Consider the following 22,165-nt stretch of genomic DNA (forward strand, 5'->3'; position numbering starts at 1 on the left):
TAGTGAATATGTATAGGGTGATTCCACGAGAGACCGAACATGCTTCTCAGGTGGATATTTTTGTTTTGTCTGGGTTTTTTATATGTTCTGTGGGCACATTCAAAGTGCGCGGAACCGAAAATATTATTTCCATGAAACGCTTCCAGCACGCCAAAAAAATATTTCAAGGTGGCCGTGCTGGCGTCCAGTTTTAGCTCACTGCAATATTTTCGGATTTCACGGCCGAATTTAACGCGAACAATGAACATTGGATCGAAAACCTTGTAACCTTTCCTATTTCACACAGAAACTTGAAAAGTGTTAAATATGGAAAAAAAAGCCTGTGGAACATTCCTACGGAAGGTTGTTTTCCTACGGGCAGCGCAAAAGAAGGGAAAAGTAGTTCGAAAGCGAGTTTTTTCAAAAATGATCATTTTCAAAAAATAAAATAAAAGAAGACTCCGATCTCACTTTTGACGACAATTTTTCATCGACGAGCGCTTATGTCAATGAAAACACTGTCTTAATATCATATGTCCTCATTGCTTTGTTCACGAGATATAACGGGTCATATTGACCCTTGCTGTAGTGTACTCACTTAAGTGCGATTGATGGTTGTTATCAGCTTGCATTGCGCGTAAATCTACGGTTTTAATTGTTTTGCTGCAGCGAAACTTTGCTCTGGTGTCTTGTCGTCAAGAAAAATGTATTCTCATATTTTACTCGTGCCTAGCGTGTGCGAAAGTGGGCTGCCGAGGCCCTCTAAATGGCTAACGTGTGCACAGTGTGTTACAGTGTGTACACGTGTACACAGTGCGTACCTAACGCCTGGCTTTAGCAGCTCCGCTGTTAAGTCACCGGGTTTACGTTACGGCGCATCGCGTAATCAAGGATGGCGTTATTATGCATAGGTTGTGGGAACCACGCGCAGCGGCCATCTCGAGATGGCAGCGCGTGCTGCACATATGCGGTGCGCGTCGCCCACTTGCGCGGCTTCAAAGGCGCAGCCCACGCGTTCAGCCTCCGCGCCTGTCCGTGTTCGTCTTACTGTGTCTCTTAAAAAAAAAAAGTCAGGAAAGGAAAGATGGAAGCTTGCGATGAAAAAAATCCGTAAACAGGAGGTGGGTGCCCGAGCCGACGTTTCGACAAGTAGAGTTTTCTTCTTCAAGGCTGGAACTGTTTGTCATTTTGCGCATACCAGTTTTAACTTGAAGCCCACGCGTTGCCACGAGGTACTGATTCTTTGGCTGCCTCGAAGGATACGCGCTGCCACTCATTCTGGCCGATAGCTGCCTCCCCGGCTCTTGAAACCCACTGCCCGGCCTTGCGTCCATGTGCCGTTGCGTTGACCTGCGCGAACGCGCGTTACGTGCAGCGGATTTAACTCGTAGTTTCAGAAGTGGACGCACCCATAGTACGCCTTGCTATCGTGTATTAGCGTGATTCAAATTTACGTTCGCGGAACGGTAATTAAGCGGTACAACTGGCTGTGCCAGCTTGAAAACATTAATTACCTGCGTCATTCCGCTTCATACGTGAGGTGTCATCGATTCCTGCTGTTGATGGAAATCTTGGAAGCAAACTAATTGCATCACTTTTGTTTTAGCGACATAACTACAAATCGATAGCATTAACGCGTGGGTTGTACTGCATTTGCACCGGGTTGGGTGCCGTTATACACGTTTGAGTGATTCGCAACATTACTCCGTTCATAACATAACCAGGACTAACCAATGTGCGTTTGCATGGTGCTTTGAAGAAGAAAGACGCACACTGGCTGGTACGCCGCCACTGAGTACGTAATTACATGGTTATTTGGACAGTCTCTTTTGTTTTTTCTCTTAGGAGATGCAGGGAGCACTCATGCGAATTTTTCCTCAGATGAGTTTCGACCACCGCAATTTTCTTAGAATATTCAATCACTCAGACTTTCTTTTGCCGGTATAGCTAGCGGCAATAAAAAAAGAAACTTGCTGCAATTTTGCTTTGCTTCTTGGCAGTGCTAGAAATTCCAGGTAATAAGCACGTATGCCGTTATGGTCTTCCATAAATATGGGTAACGAATGATGTCGTCGTGGGTCGAGACAACCGACGGTGCTGCAACATTGTTCTTGCGCTGTTTTTAGTGTCGAACTACTATGCCTGACAGATTTGGTTCCAGAATTTCCCATTTATTGCGACATTTCTGCAGACAGAAACTCATTACCACATCACATGGGTGCAAAAGTAGCGCTAATTGCTTGCGCACTTTACTGCGCCACAGCAATGCTTTAGTTGACAAGAAATATAGCTAACATATTTCATTTTCATGACGACTAGTACTTGTTTTTAAGACGAAAGGGTTTCACGCCGGGCTCCACCATGGCTCCACTGACGTAATTCCGTCGCGTATATGACCTTGTAAAATGTACACTAACAGATGGCAAAGAAAAAAACTAGAAGAAAAAGTTCCGTCGCCGGGAGTCGAACCTAGGACCCCTCGCTCCGCCGCGTGCACCGACTCGGCCACAGACGGCACGTTCTTAAGTACGCTAACGGCGAGCTATTTCTCTACCCCATTTACCGTTGGCGTTACTCAGAGATCGGTGGCACTTCAGCGTGTTTTCGTTATCACTAGCGAGATGGCGCGAAGTGCCCGAAGGGCGCGCTTTAAAGGTCGTCATCCCGCGAGTTGCAATGCACGCGCGCCTCTGCAGGGCGTGGTCGCTCGTGCACACGTTTATCTCGTTATGGGGGGTGGTTTGTAAGCCTTGTGCTCTCACCGGAGGTTTGCGTTGAAGTTACAGAGAGCATGAATGTCACTTCGCTGACTGCAGCGGCCGCTTTTGCGAAAGGAGCACGCTGTTCACACACAAATAAGTTGCAACTGTGACAGTTCGCGCTTATCCTGCGTATACTTGTGCGTTCGTTCCGTGCGTCCTCCTTTGTGTTTGAGAGGGCACTTTAACTATCGAGCTGTGGCAGTTAGTTCGCGCTCATCCTGTGTATGTTCCTTACGTGCGTCCTTTCTGCTCTAGCAGCGTGTCGCGAGTTTCGACCTGCTTGTGGTTCTTCGCGTGACATTACAATCTGTTGCTTTAGCCTTCATTCCTTCGTCCTCTTGCCGAAACAATGCACAACAAACGCACAACTACGTCTGTGAAGACACGTTTCACTTTCGTGTCATACCGATTCGTGTGACAGAGGGATCAGCCATGTATTTTTTTTATATTTGCCGTAGCGCAAGAGGAGCCGAGTGCAACTTAGAGTCTGAATATGAGGTTTGGTAAAACATACAAAGCGTACAAAGTGGACATTGTAAAAAATGATGAACGATCGATTACGCGATAACATCTAGAATTTCTTATAAACGATTTGTTTTGGTGTTATCTCGAATTACACATGATAATGGGCTCAAGAAAAAGGACCATTGTTTATGATAAAGTGTTACAGAACTGTAAGCACCGGCAAAAAGAAATAAATGCACTTCAGTAATAGACCCTTCTCATAATTTTAAAGCTAGCTTTCCTGCAACGCAGTTTGCCCAACTAACAGGGTCTAGTCACTTGCTGGAAACAGCGTGGTCAAACGCAGTCTGCTTGCGTTATGACGTGGAAAGATTTAGACTCGGCCCTCTTGATATAAACATGCGTAATAGACAACCCCCCGCACGTGCAACTGGGACCCCGTCTCCGCTTGAAGCACCACGGGTGCCGTCATTACAGTTGGGCGAATATGGAGCGCAGGAAAACGCACTTGCGCAGTATGAAAAGTGTATATTACCATTTAAGGCAACTGTTCCTGATTGCGAACTAACGTTGGACGCGCAACTAAAACCCATCAGTGGTCAAGGAATTCCCATGTTTTGAAGTAACTGAGAACTGCGCCAATACATACGTTTTCCTTGAATGTATGTAACAAGGCACAGTTTGCGTTCAAGGAAGTTCAAGCGAATCAGAACACAGCAGACATGCGAAAAAATGAGAAAATCCCTTTTGTGACATATTGGATGAACCATTCAATTTTCTAATTTTCTTGCACGACCGCTGTGTTCAGTTCTGTCTTTTCTTTGCGTCTTTCAGAACAAATCTTTCAGTTGCGAGAGAGCGCTCGTCCTGTGATTTATGTTTCTTGGTTTTATTCTCTCAGCGCTGCATCAAACGTATCATATTTTCTTTCGTTTGGTCCCTTTCTCCATCTTCTCGCAATTGTAGTAGAAGTGGAAAAAGTGCCGTACACATGCATGAGTGAAGGTGCAAGAATGCGCGAGTTGGTATTCCACTTCGAGACGCACAGTGCACACACAGAGAAAAAGATAACATTTATTGGCAGGGACCAGCACTAAGTTTCGTCTTTGTCTCTCTATTTTTTTTGTCCTTTTGTCTCTCTGCGGCGCTATGCGCATCGTTGTCGTCAACTGCTTTGCCATTGTTTAGACACATTTGCCCCTCGGTCATAAGAAAAGTATAAGTGAAAGCGTAACAGCGCTGTTCTTACGATTAACATTGTCGGCTGTATTTCCAGCATCGCTATATCATATGTATTAAAGAACCGGCTGGACTAAATCCTTCATTTTTCGACAAACAGCAGTGACCGTAAGAAGCTTTTGCACGTTAGATATCTCCCACTCTTGCACAAGGGGCGACCTTATGTATATGCGGATACTGAACAGTTAGTTCATGCGTATGTTGCTTTATTATGTGCCTCCTGAATATTTAATAAAGGGCTGCAGACAGAGCAGTACATTGACTCTTCGCTACACCTCTGACTTCCTACGGCTGACATTCGTTGAGCTGTTACCTTTTCGACTTCGTTGAGTAAACTGCGCTTCTCTTTTGTCAAGTGAAGAAGTGAGACTGCGTAAGTTCTGTTGTCGAAAAGGTAACCCACGATAAAAAAAAAAAACAGCTCCGCCTCGGGACACTGATGAAAGAGTGAAGCTAGAGGCCTTCCACTCGTGAGGCTAACATATTTCTATGTTTTGTAGGTGTTTCACATATATTGTATCAGTGCTCGTTATTAAACACTCTTTAATAAGCTTTGCGGTGGTAGTATAGTTTTGTTATATCTTGACCGTAGCACCCTTATACACAGGTTTAAAAAGCAGTTTCAACTGTTGCCTTCTTGATTTTTAGTAAACCAGTGCTGAGTAGTGGGATTTACCCAATTTCTGTGGCACATATCCGTTCATTATCAGCGTTACCACGGCCCCGGGACATGAAAGCCTCGAATAAGAAGAGCTTCACTGTTCAAATTTTTTCTAGCTTCATGAAGTGCGGAGCACTTTTGGGGGCAGGGCTGTCGTAGGCTGCAATCGTATTCTGCCGTCGTATCTTGGCGTAACGCAGGCAAAGCATAGCCATCTGAGCGCGCTCTCGCGCCAAAGAGAAGTCTTATTCCTCTTGTTCTTCGAGAGCCTTGATGATAACATTACCGCAGGCAAAACCGCGTGTAAAAATTGAAAAAGAGGAAGCAAGCGAGAAATAGAAAGTGATAGAAAGAAATGATAACGATGGAAGGACAAATAGAAACAAATAGAAACAAACAGAAATAAAGAGAAAAAACATGATTGATCCCTCCGTCATAGGAATCGGAATAACACGAAAGTAAAACGTGTCCTTACAGAAGTAGTTGAATGTTTATGATTTATGTGAGAGTTTGCACAATGTATACAGATGTCTAGCAGCTATAGCATCGTTTAACGTCGATTCACCCACTTTGATGCTTAGTAATTCATCTACATCCCGACGACTAACGTACTCGTTCAATGATTAAACAAACTCTTGGGGTAGTTGTAGTAGTTAACGGTGAAAGCGCAATTAGAGGGCGAGGTGAGATATCCAGAAGAGCGTCGCATATTGGACGCAGAACTTGGTCGCCATCCCGCGACACGTTAAAATGTGATTAACACCACGGTCGGACTAGAGGGAAACGCAAAGCGCGTCGCACCGCCCCTGTAGCCAGGCCGCGATTTTTCTCGGGGGTAGCGTAAGCGGGGAACGTGGTGCTGCAGCCAGGTGAGGCAGGCGTGCGTCGCAGAGGTATTTTTGGTTTGGGTTAGCGTGATGATATGAGCGAGACCGACGCTTTTACGACGCTTGGGCTAACCTTGCCACCTCACGGTGTGTTATGTCATTGACAAAATTGCAATTCTATTGAAAACGCGCCGAATGGGACGGACGTTTGGCAACAAGCGTTGCAGGTGCTAATCGCGGAGGCTACAGTAATGACGAATTACTTTCCTTTACCTCTCATAGAGGGCAACACCACCCCGCCGACCGAGAGCACTGTGAGAGGAGAGTGTGACATATAAAAGGCGCGTTTGTAAAGTGTCTAGAGTCTGTGATTGTGCCGTCGTGGGTTCGATGGCCATTGACAGAACTTTTTTTCTTTGCCATCTGATGGTGTACAGTTTTTCAACGTCTTTTCCGTGACGGAAATACGTCACTGAAGTCTTGGTGGACCCCGGCATCAAACACGTTCGTGTTAAAAACGTGGCTGATCCCTCCATCATAAGAATCGGTATCACACGAAACTAAACCTGTCTTCACAGATGTAGGGCTTATTGTTTAGTGATATATGAGAGCTCGTACAATGTCTATTGGTGTTTGGCAGCTATAGCACCATTTGACGTGGATGCACCCATGCTGACGCCTAGTAGCATATCTACATAGTAGCGGCGACTAGCGCCCATGATCATGATTTAACCGTTGTGGTAGCTTAAGTTTTTAACATATACCCGTACACACCGTATCGTGAATGCCGCGCAACGATGACATCAACAAGCACATGATAGACACTTGTACTCAATATGCATTTTTTCAAAGCGTCGCCAATTAGGAGAGAAGCGGCATGGTGTGCAGTCCCGAGTAATAGTGTAACCTGCGCCTGTGCTCATACATACACTACCACACTACGCTTCAGCAACGCAGGAGGCAGAGGTTTGTAGCTTGGGCCGCGAACGCACGCAGGCGTTCCACGCTCCACGTGCCGCTGGCCTCTGTCTGACGAAGGTGCGACATTCGCCCGTCGACAACATTGCTTTTCTGCCGCGCTCACTGCAGCATCTTTTAGATGCGTAGCAGCTCTTTGACTAGCCTGTGTAACGCTGTCCGTCCGCACAAACGCGAGGCAACGCGCTTCTCTCAGCGCAGGTGTTGGAGCGGTGCCAAGTAGGTCACGCCGCAGCTGGGCGTTGACGTCACGCACCCCTCGCACGCTTCCCTCGCCGGTGCGCGCGTACGTCACTCTCTCCCTCACCCACCGGAGCGCCGCAGCTGCCGGCTCCAACGCCCGCTCGCCTCCCGTGTCTTCGTTTCAAACAAACGTTTACACCAGTAAACGCTACACCGAGTTTCTCTTCAAACGAAACTTCCAGCGCTCACCGCAGCACCCGCGTTAGCGCCGTTCAACCCGTGACGCCACCCGTGCGCAACGCTGCTGCTTCGTATCCCATCAGCGTTCCCTTCGGGGAGATGGTCCAATTTCTTTTAGTCGGTGCAATCACACTCGAAGCAGTCGGCGGCGAAACACCATTGGTGCACGAGGAGGCTGCACTACTCCGACAACGAGCCGTCGCCCGCTAACACGAAGCGAAAGGCAAAGAACATAACTGCGGGGCGACTCCCCGACGCTAGCGCGGCCAGTGTTTTTCGCTGGCATCGAGACGCTTTAACCATGGCCTTCGAGATTGCGCGCCGGCACGGAATATTCGAGGCCATGCTTTAACTGCGTCGTCGCCGAATCGTTCGCTATCGGCGCTAGTGATTGATTGATTGATTGAAAACTTTATTGAAATATATAAAAAGTGCTTTCGCTTGTTGGCTTCAGCACCATGGTGTAAAAAAAATGGGAAAGAAAAGAGAGAAAAAAAAGGATAAAAAGGTGATTTTCTCAAACTGGTGAGCTTGTTCTGCTTGTTATTGCTGGGCAGGGGATGGCCGTCTTGCGCAAGTCGTTGCACCATATATTTAGCCTGGCTCTGATGAGTGGATCTTCGAGTATCCAGTGGGTGGTTTCCTCCATGTCTTGCTGTAGGTGCGGCAGCGTACGTTGGGCTCTGTTTATGAAAGCAGCTCGGCTTGATTCGGCGTGAATTGGGCATTCCCAGAGGATATGCTCCGTGGTTGCTGGGGCTTGGCAGTAGTCGCAGTTGGGGTCAGGGTATTTAGTCGGGTATTGAATATCATACCGCATTACTTCACTTCTCCCTCACAGACGGCGGCACCATCGCGCCCCGCCTAGCCCAGCTGACAGAGCACCATGCGAGATAGAATGTGTGAGAAATAGAAGGCTCGTGTGTGCAGCTCGACAGCGTTGTCGGTAGAGCGCCGGGCGCTTATCGTCGTGGCCAAGAAGGCGTAGGTTCGATTCCCGGCGGGAGATCCTATTCTTAAAATTGTTTCTGTCTCATCCGTTAGCGTCCATTTTACCAACGTCATATCCGTGACGGAAATACGTTACTAAAGTCTACCAGAAAAGTTGGAAAAGAGAACAAGGGAGAAAGAGAGGAGGAAAGAAAGAGAAAACCGAAGAGAAACAAAGAGGGCTGCCTAGCTCCACACTTCCTTCACGCTTGGCACCACTAGTGCAGAGCTTCCTTACTTTTTTTCTTTCCTTCTCTTCCTTTCTTCCTTTCTCTCTCTCTCTGCTCATTCTCTCGCCTATCAGCTTATTGCATCCCGCACAGGAGAAATTGCTGCACGTGTTCTATGAGTGCTGCAGAAGATGAAGAAGACGACTACGTGCTTGTTGATGCCATCTTTGTGTGGCATTTACCATTAACGAGCAGATTGATATAACTAATGTTTAAGGTACAATAAACTGGCGTTTAGTTTAGCAAGAAAGTCCTGATAGCTGTATCATTAAGGACCTGGTTTGTTTGGCGTCAAAGTTAGATTACCTCAGCAAAATATAGAGTAGGGGGATGTACCCAATTTGTGTGGCACATACCAGTTTGTGATCAGCGTTTGATGTCGAGTTTTCTTTTTCATTTTTAGTGAACCAGTGTTACGTAGTGGGATTTACCCAAGTTCTGTGGCACACTGTAAACCATATTACACTTATGTAGGTGTCTTTGGTGTCTATAACTCACACCCATGTACCCCACGAAAAGGGCGTAACAAGCAGGATTACACCGTTATCATGGACATACCTCATGGTCTTACACCCTTTATGCGCAAATTTTCAAGGGTGCAGTATGAAAACTATATCCTAATGGCAAAAGTGGAATGGAGTGTTTAATCAAACATACACCCCAACACCCTTTCAAAATATATAATAATAATAATTGTTGGGGTTTAACGTCCCAAGACCACGATATGATTGTGAGAGACGCCGTAGTGGAGGGCTCTGGAAATTTCGACCACCTGGGGTTCTTTAACGTGCACCTAAAACGAAGTACACGGGCCTCAAGCATGTTAGCCTCCATTGAAAATGCGGCCACCGGGGCCGGGATTCGATCCCGCTACCTCCGGGTGAGCAGTTGAGCACCATAACCACTAGAGGACCATGGCGGGTTCCCTTAAAAAAATTACAGCATATCCATGGGTGAATGATGAAGAGCTTGGGCGAAGCTCCTGAAGCAATCATGGTTACACCGTGAAATGTTCAGTGGTTTCGCCCAGCAGTAATCAAAGCGGTACGCCGCTTTGATTATTTTTCCTTTTTTTCTTATTTATCTTTTTTGTTTTAAATTTTTTTTTAATTTTTTAATTTTTATTTTATTTTATTTCATTTTTTTTCTATCTCTATGGGACAGCGCCATCTATTGAATGATACGGGAGACGCGACGGCGGGGGAACGCCGGACGGAGCGACTAGTGAACCAGGTGATGCTATAAGGATCTTCGCTCCTAAAAACCTGGCGGATCCCCTTTCATCGGAATGAGTATAACATGAAAGTGAAACTTGTCTTCACAGGGGTAGTGGAGCGTTAATTGTACATAATTGTGAACAGTAGCGCCAAGAAGCACACGGACGGTGACAGATCCCGTCATGTCCCGTCTTGATCTGTCGCCGTCCGTGTGCTTCTTTGCACTACTGTTCAAAATTGTGCATTACCAACCAGCCCATTAGTCTTTCCTTTTGTTTATTGTGCATTGTTTCGCTACAACGGCAACACATTGTAATGTCACGCGAAGAACGGCAAGCAGCTCAAAACTTGCAGCGCTCTCTATAGAAGAAAGGACGCCCCGAAAATAACATACACAGGACGAGCGCGAACTAACAACTGTCACAATTATTACTTCTTTGTGAGCAGCGCGCTCCTTTTGGTAACACGGCCGCTGCAACGAGCGAAGTGACCTTCGTGCTCTCCATAACGCCAACGGAAACTTGCGGTGAAAGCACAAGATATACAAACCACCACCATGACGGGATAAGCGCGTGCGCATGGGAGACACCCCCTGTAGAGGTGCACTCGCTTCGCAACGCACGGGGCGACGACCTTTAAAGCGCTCCCTCCGCTGCGCTTCGCGCCATCTCGAAAGAGATAACAAGAACATGCTGAATCCACAGAACTCTGAGTACCGCCAACGGTAAATGGTGTATATGAATAGCCCACCGTTTGTAATGTGAACAGCACACGCTTTGCGGCGGAGTAGTTTTGCGCTGCGGAGCGAGGGGACGTAGGTTCGACTCCCGGCAACGGAACTTTTTCTTCTATATTTTTTCTTTGTCATCTGTTTGTGTATATTTTTCAACGTCATATCCATGACGGAAATACTTCAATGGGACCGTGGTAGACCCGGGCATAAAACACTTTCGTGTTAAAATATACATAAAGCGGTCCCCCTCCCCCTCTTTTCTCCGATCCTTCTGAAGGACTATCAAGCAAATCCCAATGCTAGTTCTTCCAGGGGAGAACTATAGCTACAATTCACCACCCACTCGCAAAAGTACCAGATGCAACTGTGCTTATATCGTGCGTGTATGCTATATCGTAAAACGTTGTAGCAGTAGGTGTGTGCGCACAACGATCAGAATCGAGAGAACAAAAGAGGGAATGTCGCCGTTCAGCTGTAAATTGTAATCGAGGCTTAACAGCTTAAAACATTCGCCAGGGAAACATGCCGAAGCTTCTTCGCAAAAATGTATCGATGTAACATTTCAAGAAACACCCCCACACCCTACCAGTCATTAGGGTGTTCTTATAAATGCGAAGCATTTCTTTGCGAAACCAAGGCACTTTGAGTGTTTCTATGTACACCTATCTATTATCTGTCTATCGATATATGTAGCCGCCTGCGTCTGCGAGCTCTCATGATCCCCTCCTTAACTTGCTGTAGACAAAAACGGGCACGGACGGGTAAGAGGATATGACGATTATGACTGTCAGGTCATGACATGAGTAACGTTAAAATCTTGTCGCGTACGTCGTCAAACCCTTTCCTCCAGACACGTGTGGCGCCTAGGTGCACGGGTATCCGCCACAGGTGATTGACACTTTATATTTACAGTTCATATTTATCCGATTGACCGTTCATATTTATCCATGAGGGGCGAAAACACACATTGGTAACATAAGTGCGAGAGCGTTAAGAAAAACCGACATTGGCAGCATTGACCTGACGAATGCAAAGAATAAGAATTATAATTCCACCAGGAATGGAACCCAAGCATTCTGCGTTGCAATAAGTGTTCTACCACAGAGCCACGCGAGGTGTAGCAGCTGCTTTGGAAAATACGCCCTATGCAGGCGTAATGTCGGTGTTACGCCAGTTGTTGTGGTGCGGAATATCTATTTTATAACAAAGAAATGAACATTGAAGGTAAACATTAGACAGAAGTCTGTCTGGTTGGGTAAGTAAACTGAGATAACTGATATTTATTCTCCAACCAAAGTTACGAAGACACGTAAAAACCCGACGTTTCGGAACCAGCTCGGTTCCTTCCTCAGGGGGGACTGCGGCGGCTTGGCAGCGGCCTCTTTAAGGCACTCTCGCGGCGGTTAACGACCCCACGCATTACCGAGGAGCGTAGCCCATGCGCATACACCGGGGGGAGAGTTCCGAGTGAACGGTTGATATTTTGAGTGGTCCTCTGTATATGCCACGACTCCAGTAGTAACCTCCTCCTCCACTTGGTTTCACTTTCGAGGATGGCGGTTCCGTTGAAGTCTATTCTGTGGTCAAACGTCTCTGCGTGCTCGGCGACGGCGCTGCGTTCTTTGTTGAGTTTACGGACGTCGTTGACGTGTTGCCTAATCCGTTCGGGGAAGTTTTTGGTCTCGCCGATGTATGACGAGGGGCAGTCGGCACACGGTATTTTGTAAACGACGCCGGGCGCCCTGTCTTTTGTTGGTCGGTCTTTCGGGCGGGGAAGGAAGCGGCCCAGCGTGCATGAAGGCACGTGCGCGATGTGCACGCCTTCTTTCCTAAAAATCCGAGCCAACGCCTCGCTGGCTCCCTGGACGTATGGGACCGACACGCGTTTTGGAGAGCTGTTCGTCAATGCTGGCTGGGAGTCGCGTAACCTCTTTTTCTCTGCGCGGCGGGCGACGGATCGAATGAAATTTCTGGGATAACCGTTTTTTCTGAGGTCCGCAATTACGCGGGCCTCTTCTTTCCGGCGTTCCGTGTCAGTGGAACATATCTTTTTGGCTCTCTGAAGTAATGTGGACACAACGGAGGCCTTGTGGGTGGAGGGATGGGACGAATCGTATTGAAGGTACCGGCCGGTGTGCGTCGGCTTCCTGTAAACGGAGAACTCCAAGTCACTGCCCCCTCTTGCCACCTGGACGTCGAGAAAGGGGAGGGTGCGGTCGCGTTCACACTCGACCGTGAACTGTATGGCTGGGTGAACGGAATTCAGGTGCAGTCTGAAGTTTTCAATTTCAGATGTCTTCACGACACAGAAGCAATCGTCCACGTAGCGAAGAAAGAGCTTGGGTCGCGGCGAGAAGGAGCCAAGTGCTTCCCTTTCTATATGTTCCATGGTCAGGTTTGCCATTGTGACGGAGATGGAGGCTCCCATTGCGGTTCCACTGTTTTGCCTGAAGATTGTTCCTTTGTAGGAAAAATACGTGCTGGACAGGCAGAATTCCAGTAGGCGGCAGAGTTCGTCAACAGTGAGTGGGGTCCTTTGACTCAAGCCATCGTCACCCTCAAGAGCAGCACGGGCACAGGATACAGATAAGGGTACCGGCACATTGGTGAACAAAGATACGACGTCGAACGAGACCAGGCTCTCGTCTTCGTCGATGCTCACCTCTGATGCTAGCTGCACGTAATGGCTGGAGTCGCGGACATGAGTTGGGGTATTCCGGGTGAGAGGGGCGATGATTCGGTGCAGGAAGCTTGAAAGGGCTCGGCATGGAGAGGAAGTGAAGTCGACGATCGGTCGGAGGGGAGCGCCAGGCTTGTGAATTTTGGGTAGTCCGTAGAAACCCGGTGCGGAGCCGTTGCGGCAGATTAGACTTAGGTAGAGTGCTGTTAATTGTGGGTGGTGCTTGAAAATTTCGGAGAGTAGCTTGTTTAGCTGAGTCTGAGTTTGCTTCGTCGGATCCTTTTTTAGCTGCGTATATGCGTAACCCTCTAAAAGGGCCGTAATCTTCCGGTCATAGTCCCGGCTGTCCAACACCACCGTTGAGTTGCCCTTGTCAGCGGGGAGGATGACAATGCTCTGATCTTGTCGGAGTTCCCGAAGGGCTTTGCTCTCTTCTGCGGTCAAGTTCTTTTTCCCTTGTGACGGCAATTTCGAAAGGATTCCAATTGATTTTAGTCTAATTTCTTCTCTGGCGCTTGGCCTCACACTCTGGACGGCTTCCTCTACAGCCGCGACGACTTTCGATAAACGGGGCGTCGTTGACACGTTATACCCGTGTCCCTTTGCCAGAACAGAAGTTTCCCTATTAGTGAGTGGGCGGGATGACAAATTGGTGACAAACCTGGGATTTGGGTTGTCTTGGGGCGAACCCCGGTCCAACAGGTGAGAAAGTTTCCTATCCTGCGCGGTCCGATGCCTGTCTGCAGACGACGCCGCCACGGAGTCCGCGAATGCGTCGATCGGAGGCATCAATCCAGGGATGCGGTGCTGAAGTTTACGCTTGGCGAAGAACAGGTCTAATTCCTTTTTCCGTAGAGAGGCGTTGATTTCGTGCAGGCGGGCGTTGACCAGCCGTTGTTCTGCTCTCATGACGATTTCCATACCTTCGGGGGTCGAGACAGGGCGTTTCAGGCGTAGGCTTTGAGGGACGACTTTCCTATCTTTGCAGGTGCGATTGAAGTCCAGATGAGTTTTGAAGACTGATATTCCCTCCTTGATGCGTATGTAGCGCTTGACTAGCTGCATGGTATCGCGGCCGAAGTCCTGGCTGATTGAATTGAAGGTAAACATTAGACAGAAGTCTGTCTGGTTGGGTAAGTAAACTGAGATAACTGATATTTATTCTCCAACCAAAGTTACGAAGACACGTAAAAACCCGACGTTTCGGAACCAGCTCGGTTCCTTCCTCAGGGGGGACTGCGGCGGCTTGGCAGCGGCCTCTTTAAGGCACTCTCGCGGCGGTTAACGACCCCACGCATTACCGAGGAGCGTAGCCCATGCGCATACACCGGGGGGAGAGTTCCGAGTGAACGGTTGATATTTTGAGTGGTCCTCTGTATATGCCACGACTCCAGTAGTAACCTCCTCCTCCACTTGGTTTCACTTTCGAGGATGGCGGTTCCGTTGAAGTCTATTCTGTGGTCAAACGTCTCTGCGTGCTCGGCGACGGCGCTGCGTTCTTTGTTGAGTTTACGGACGTCGTTGACGTGTTGCCTAATCCGTTCGGGGAAGTTTTTGGTCTCGCCGATGTATGACGAGGGGCAGTCGGCACACGGTATTTTGTAAACGACGCCGGGCGCCCTGTCTTTTGTTGGTCGGTCTTTCGGGCGGGGAAGGAAGCGGCCCAGCGTGCATGAAGGCACGTGCGCGATGTGCACGCCTTCTTTCCTAAAAATCCGAGCCAACGCCTCGCTGGCTCCCTGGACGTATGGGACCGACACGCGTTTTGGAGAGCTGTTCGTCAATGCTGGCTGGGAGTCGCGTAACCTCTTTTTCTCTGCGCGGCGGGCGACGGATCGAATGAAATTTCTGGGATAACCGTTTTTTCTGAGGTCCGCAATTACGCGGGCCTCTTCTTTCCGGCGTTCCGTGTCAGTGGAACATATCTTTTTGGCTCTCTGAAGTAATGTGGACACAACGGAGGCCTTGTGGGTGGAGGGATGGGACGAATCGTATTGAAGGTACCGGCCGGTGTGCGTCGGCTTCCTGTAAACGGAGAACTCCAAGTCACTGCCCCCTCTTGCCACCTGGACGTCGAGAAAGGGGAGGGTGCGGTCGCGTTCACACTCGACCGTGAACTGTATGGCTGGGTGAACGGAATTCAGGTGCAGTCTGAAGTTTTCAATTTCAGATGTCTTCACGACACAGAAGCAATCGTCCACGTAGCGAAGAAAGAGCTTGGGTCGCGGCGAGAAGGAGCCAAGTGCTTCCCTTTCTATATGTTCCATGGTCAGGTTTGCCATTGTGACGGAGATGGAGGCTCCCATTGCGGTTCCACTGTTTTGCCTGAAGATTGTTCCTTTGTAGGAAAAATACGTGCTGGACAGGCAGAATTCCAGTAGGCGGCAGAGTTCGTCAACAGTGAGTGGGGTCCTTTGACTCAAGCCATCGTCACCCTCAAGAGCAGCACGGGCACAGGATACAGATAAGGGTACCGGCACATTGGTGAACAAAGATACGACGTCGAACGAGACCAGGAGATAGGAAAGTCGTCCCTCAAAGCCTACGCCTGAAACGCCCTGTCTCGACCCCCGAAGGTATGGAAATCGTCATGAGAGCAGAACAACGGCTGGTCAACGCCCGCCTGCACGAAATCAACGCCTCTCTACGGAAAAAGGAATTAGACCTGTTCTTCGCCAAGCGTAAACTTCAGCACCGCATCCCTGGATTGATGCCTCCGATCGACGCATTCGCGGACTCCGTGGCGGCGTCGTCTGCAGACAGGCATCGGACCGCGCAGGATAGGAAACTTTCTCACCTGTTGGACCGGGGTTCGCCCCAAGACAACCCAAATCCCAGGTTTGTCACCAATTTGTCATCCCGCCCACTCACTAATAGGGAAACTTCTGTTCTGGCAAAGGGACACGGGTATAACGTGTCAACGACGCCCCGTTTATCGAAAGTCGTCGCGGCTGTAGAGGAAGCCGTCCAGAGTGTGAGGCCAAGCGCCAGAGAAGAAATTAGACTAAAATCAATTGGAATCCTTTCGAAATTGCCGTCACAAGGGAAAAAGAACTTGACCGCAGAAGAGAGCAAAGCCCTTCGGGAACTCCGACAAGATCAGAGCATTGTCATCCTCCCCGCTGACAAGGGCAACTCAACGGTGGTGTTGGACAGCCGGGACTATGACCGGAAGATTACGGCCCTTTTAGAGGGTGACGCATATACGCAGCTAAAAAAGGATCCGACGAAGCAAACTCAGACTCAGCTAAACAAGCTACTCTCCGAAATTTTCAAGCACCACCCACAATTAAAAGCACTCCACCTAAGTCTAATCTGCCGCAACGGCTCCGCACCGGGTTTCTACGGACTACCCAAAATTCACAAGCCTGGCGCTCCCCTCCGACCGATCGTCGACTTCACTTCCTCTCCATGCCGAGCCCTTTCAAGCTTCCTGCACCGAATCATCGCCCCTCTCACCCGGAATACCCCAACTCATGTCCGCGACTCCAGCCATTTCGTGCAGCTAGCATCAGAGGTGAGCATCGACGAAGACGAGAGCCTGGTCTCGTTCGACGTCGTATCTTTGTTCACCAATGTGCCGGTACCCTTATCTGTATCCTGTGCCCGTGCTGCTCTTGAGGGTGACGATGGCTTGAGTCAAAGGACCCCACTCACTGTTGACGAACTCTGCCGCCTACTGGAATTCTGCCTGTCCAGCACGTATTTTTCCTACAAAGGAACAATCTTCAGGCAAAACAGTGGAACCGCAATGGGAGCCTCCATCTCCGTCACAATGGCAAACCTGACCATGGAACATATAGAAAGGGAAGCACTTGGCTCCTTCTCGCCGCGACCCAAGCTCTTTCTTCGCTACGTGGACGATTGCTTCTGTGTCGTGAAGACATCTGAAATTGAAAACTTCAGACTGCACCTGAATTCCGTTCACCCAGCCATACAGTTCACGGTCGAGTGTGAACGCGACCGCACCCTCCCCTTTCTCGACGTCCAGGTGGCAAGAGGGGGCAGTGACTTGGAGTTCTCCGTTTACAGGAAGCCGACGCACACCGGCCGGTACCTTCAATACGATTCGTCCCATCCCTCCACCCACAAGGCCTCCGTTGTGTCCACATTACTTCAGAGAGCCAAAAAGATATGTTCCACTGACACGGAACGCCGGAAAGAAGAGGCCCGCGTAATTGCGGACCTCAGAAAAAACGGTTATCCCAGAAATTTCATTCGATCCGTCGCCCGCCGCGCAGAGAAAAAGAGGTTACGCGACTCCCAGCCAGCATTGACGAACAGCTCTCCAAAACGCGTGTCGGTCCCATACGTCCAGGGAGCCAGCGAGGCGTTGGCTCGGATTTTTAGGAAAGAAGGCGTGCACATCGCGCACGTGCCTTCATGCACGCTGGGCCGCTTCCTTCCCCGCCCGAAAGACCGACCAACAAAAGACAGGGCGCCCGGCGTCGTTTACAAAATACCGTGTGCCGACTGCCCCTCGTCATACATCGGCGAGACCAAAAACTTCCCCGAACGGATTAGGCAACACGTCAACGACGTCCGTAAACTCAACAAAGAACGCAGCGCCGTCGCCGAGCACGCAGAGACGTTTGACCACAGAATAGACTTCAACGGAACCGCCATCCTCGAAAGTGAAACCAAGTGGAGGAGGAGGTTACTACTGGAGTCGTGGCATATACAGAGGACCACTCAAAATATCAACCGTTCACTCGGAACTCTCCCCCCGGTGTATGCGCATGGGCTACGCTCCTCGGTAATGCGTGGGGTCGTTAACCGCCGCGAGAGTGCCTTAAAGAGGCCGCTGCCAAGCCGCCGCAGTCCCCCCTGAGGAAGGAACCGAGCTGGTTCCGAAACGTCGGGTTTTTACGTGTCTTCGTAACTTTGGTTGGAGAATAAATATCAGTTATCTCAGAAATGAACATTACACATATACTCATACGATACAGGCCTCATGTCAGGTTAACTTCAAATGTGGTTCCAGCGTTGGCTCCGCCTTTAGAGCAGTCTAATAAACATTACATTTATATCCCTGATTCAGCAAGCTGTATTCAAGCGTTGCTCGACTACGGAGGAATATGCTTGAGAAAGTTAAGTATGATATTCACATCATCGCACCGTAGAGTGCAGTTCGGTTCAGAAATATTGACGTATATGTGCTCTAACGTGAGTGCTTATGTTACGTCAGACCATGAGTTACCCCTTAAGCGCCACCGTTGTCGATGTGCCTGGTGAGCCCACGATGTGCGCACAACTGCTACACTTATAAAAACACGTCGATCCACGTCGTAACGCTTGGCTCAAAGCCAAAAGATGCAGCATAGAACTACTCGCTGACTTCTTCGCATGAAACCGATTACCGCATGGTGTTGGATCTGCCTGGCTTTTCTGGCTTTTTTTTAACATATTCCCTTCATGCGCCCTTATTTGAAATAAGGGTGTGCAAAGGCCTTTGTGTCGTATTTATATCCCTTGAAAAAAAAGTTGCCAGAAATAAGGGTGTTCGAAGGCTGTTTCAGTGATCGAGACACCCTTATAGGCGTGAAAAGGTTTACAGTGCACATACACACTTAACATTTTTACACCCTTAAGGGTGTAAAAAGGGTGTTAATGACATTAACACCCTTTTTCCCATTGCACAACACCCTTTTTTATATACGCCCTAAGAGAAGGGTGTGCGCGGAAAAAGGGTGTTAATGTCTTTCATAAGGGTGTTAATGGAAGAAGTGGAGGGTACACATTGAAGCACTAAGCTGCATCCATGCATGCATATTAAAATCGCGTGCATTGCGTAATGCGTCTGTTGTTGTACTGCCTTTTCTAAGGTTACGATGTCAGTGACATTACGGAAACAAGGAAATGGTGGAGCCATTGGCACAATGTTAATTCTCGTGATATTTTATTTTCACATACAGTCCCTACGTGGGAGCGGCCCGCTGCGTGTTGAGACACGCCCTGCAAGACCTCAATAAAGTTTACCATACCATAGACAAATGACGAAGTATCATTGCTTCACAAAATACTACAATACTCGAGAAAATGTACAAGAAAATCAGCAAACACTTTTTTTGCACAGGCTCGAGGTGTGCCCTACCGTTTCATATTTTCCACTATACAAATCAACCGCATGAACATTTATACGAGGGCACATATACAAATGTAGAAGCAATTTAGAACAAAAGTTCAATTCATTACAAAAACTTTCTGGGTATAAAGCTGTAAGTGGGACAGAAAACATCCCGCCGGCATGAACACTTTTTACAAGTTTCAGTATGAATACTTTTAATTGTTCGCTTAGCCAATAAGACGGACAAAAAAAGAATTACTTTGAACAGACCAAGATATAGGCTAATATAGTACAATTGTACATGTGGAATGTATACAACATAGAGCACGCAATTCTGACATACATAAATATGCATACATTACACACTGATGCATAAAGTTTCACGACCCACTTGTTTACGCGCGTGCAGTGGAAAATGTATCTGTGATATGAATTTTTCGTCCACAAACATTAGAGTAAGCCGAGGCCTCACTGAGGGCCATTAAACAAGATGGGACACAATGACACTTGCCTTGTGGTACTAATTAGCCAGCTAATGTAAGCATTACGTAAGCTAACACTTCGACACCCCAATTCGTACCACTCATCCATGCAAGGGAAACCTACAGGGAAATCATTATCGGTTCCATATACGATGCCAAAAACTGGCCGCACAATTTCTCCACGTTATTTCCCCACAGAAGCACTTGGAAAAGGTAAGCAAAGACTCGGAAGGAAATCAATGTCACCTTAAGGGGACACACATGAGTAACAATAATGTTAGCACCTCGCTACCGAACGAGGAAAATGAGAACATAGGCGTGCTCAGATTTCTCCATCGGAGGGGAGGGGCAAGTCTCACTGCAGAACCCCCCCCCCCTTTGCACTTTGTCGAGTCCGTAAGGAACAAAACAAGATCAACCATGGATGAGCCATGGATGCAAAAATGAAAATGAATCCATGGCGTGCTTCTCCCGACGGCCACCGGGGGTAAAGGTAGGAGGTAAATTGTGCTTCGTATTCACCATCGAAGGTCCTCGGTTGACATTATTGTCGAAGAGCATGCGCAGCCATAACCCTGCGCATTAAAGATGACGCGAGAGGTTCGACAGAGTAAATGTATGGGGCAGAATTGGCGCCCCCTTACAGATTACTTGAGAAAGCGGCCGCACCACCCCCCCTCCCTGCGCTCACCTTTGCATAAGAGAGTTCCTAGGACACCACGAACTCCATGCGTGTATACATGTCGCCTCACATGCTGCGCCGATTTAGCGCAGCGCGTGCATGACCGCGCATGCTCGTAAAACTTACGGCATGACAATATGTGCAAGTCATATGCTGTAAACCCAATGATGGCTGAATGCACGGCACGGCGCACGCACTGCCAACTCCCATCCCACTGCTCAAGGGTGAGAAAAGACGAAGACAACGGCAACTGCGGGAGGGAGCGAGAACTACGCACGCTATGACATCGTATTTGAAGTGTAAGGTACACACACAGAGCGCCACTTTCAACAATGTTTACTTCGAAAACAGCACAGTTTATATGCCCATCACGCGCTGTCACAAGCGTGTGCGTACAGTCCGTCGTCGTTACCGCGCCTTACACTTCAAGTATGCTAAACCAACACGCCCAGTCTGCCATTCTTACAAACTATGCCATCGCCTCCGAGATAGCGCACCTTCCATCTCGGAAGCCAAGGCTGTGCGCTCCCTTCTTTGCTCCTAGCGCTCCTGGCGATGGAAACAGTCGGCAGTCACGTGATGCCGCGTAAAATCACGTGGGGTGCTCTTAACCTGGAAGCCGCGCGCCGCGCCGGCCGCGCTGTGCTTCGTTCTCGCTTGGCTGTGGTTGTGCGTCGTCGTGCGGTATAGTTTGGTTTTCGTTCGCGTACAGCGATTTGTTAACTTATATGTTGTGCAGCTGTGATTGATATGCGCGTGGTGTGATCTAAGATGTCGCCCCTACGTTGTGCGTTAGCCATGCGTCTTCTCAGCGAAAGTGGCTGTACGCTGTCGAAAATGGATACGTCGAGATTCAGCCGTGCCATTGTGACGCCATTGTTGGCGGTATGGGATCTTATCATCACGAATGTTCCAGGCGAGTACCTGCTTTCTCTTTTATGTTGTTGTGGTTAGCGTTTGTGTCTTGCGTGAGATGTCATTGTATGTACTGTACGGAGCGGTTCACTGCTAAATGGAACAGGGAAGCTTGGCGGCCGCTTCCGCCTGCGACGAATTTCGCGCAGGAGCAGCACCCGTTGTTCTGAACTCTTTCGTCCTTTCTTTGTTTGCTGTCGTGCCGGCGGCGCTTCGAATCCGCGCCTTGTTCTCTGCCTTCGTGAAGCGAATCGTTTCAGCGTCGAAAGTGCGCCGTTCGCGGTGTCGGGCAGTGGCTGTTAGCGCTTCATATTACATTTGGCTGTGGACCGCTGCGCACAGCCATTTCTCAAAGCGCGTGTGTAATACTCGGATCTAAGTGAATGTCTGCCTGAGCTCGTACAATGCGGCGGGACACCTACCTAGGTTATATAATGCAACAGAGTCGACAGTTGGGCTACTTGGGGACTCATAACGCCCGTGTTAAGCTGCACACGAAAAAAGAAAAATATGAAAAAACTTGCATAAACGAAACACTCGCTGCCGCTGCTTGTTCGTGTTTTCTCTGCATTGTGCTGTTTCGGGGGCCCTTCCCCCCCATCCCCCCACACACACATACACACACATCATGATCTTTGGCACGTGCAGTTTCACGTTTTCCAACCGGTTGATCCTCCCCTTTCGGCCTCTATCGCGCGCGGCGCAACTTATTTTGACGGTCCATGTTCTCAGCGTTATGGACGGCTTGCAGTCAAAGCAAACGAATTCGTGGAACGAACAATAACGTACAAAACTGGAATGGAAATCACGTTTGTGTTTAGCACGCATCTCCTAA

This window comes from Rhipicephalus sanguineus, chromosome 5 (genome assembly GCF_013339695.2).
Source record: "Rhipicephalus sanguineus isolate Rsan-2018 chromosome 5, BIME_Rsan_1.4, whole genome shotgun sequence".
NCBI lineage: Eukaryota > Metazoa > Arthropoda > Arachnida > Ixodida > Ixodidae > Rhipicephalus > Rhipicephalus sanguineus.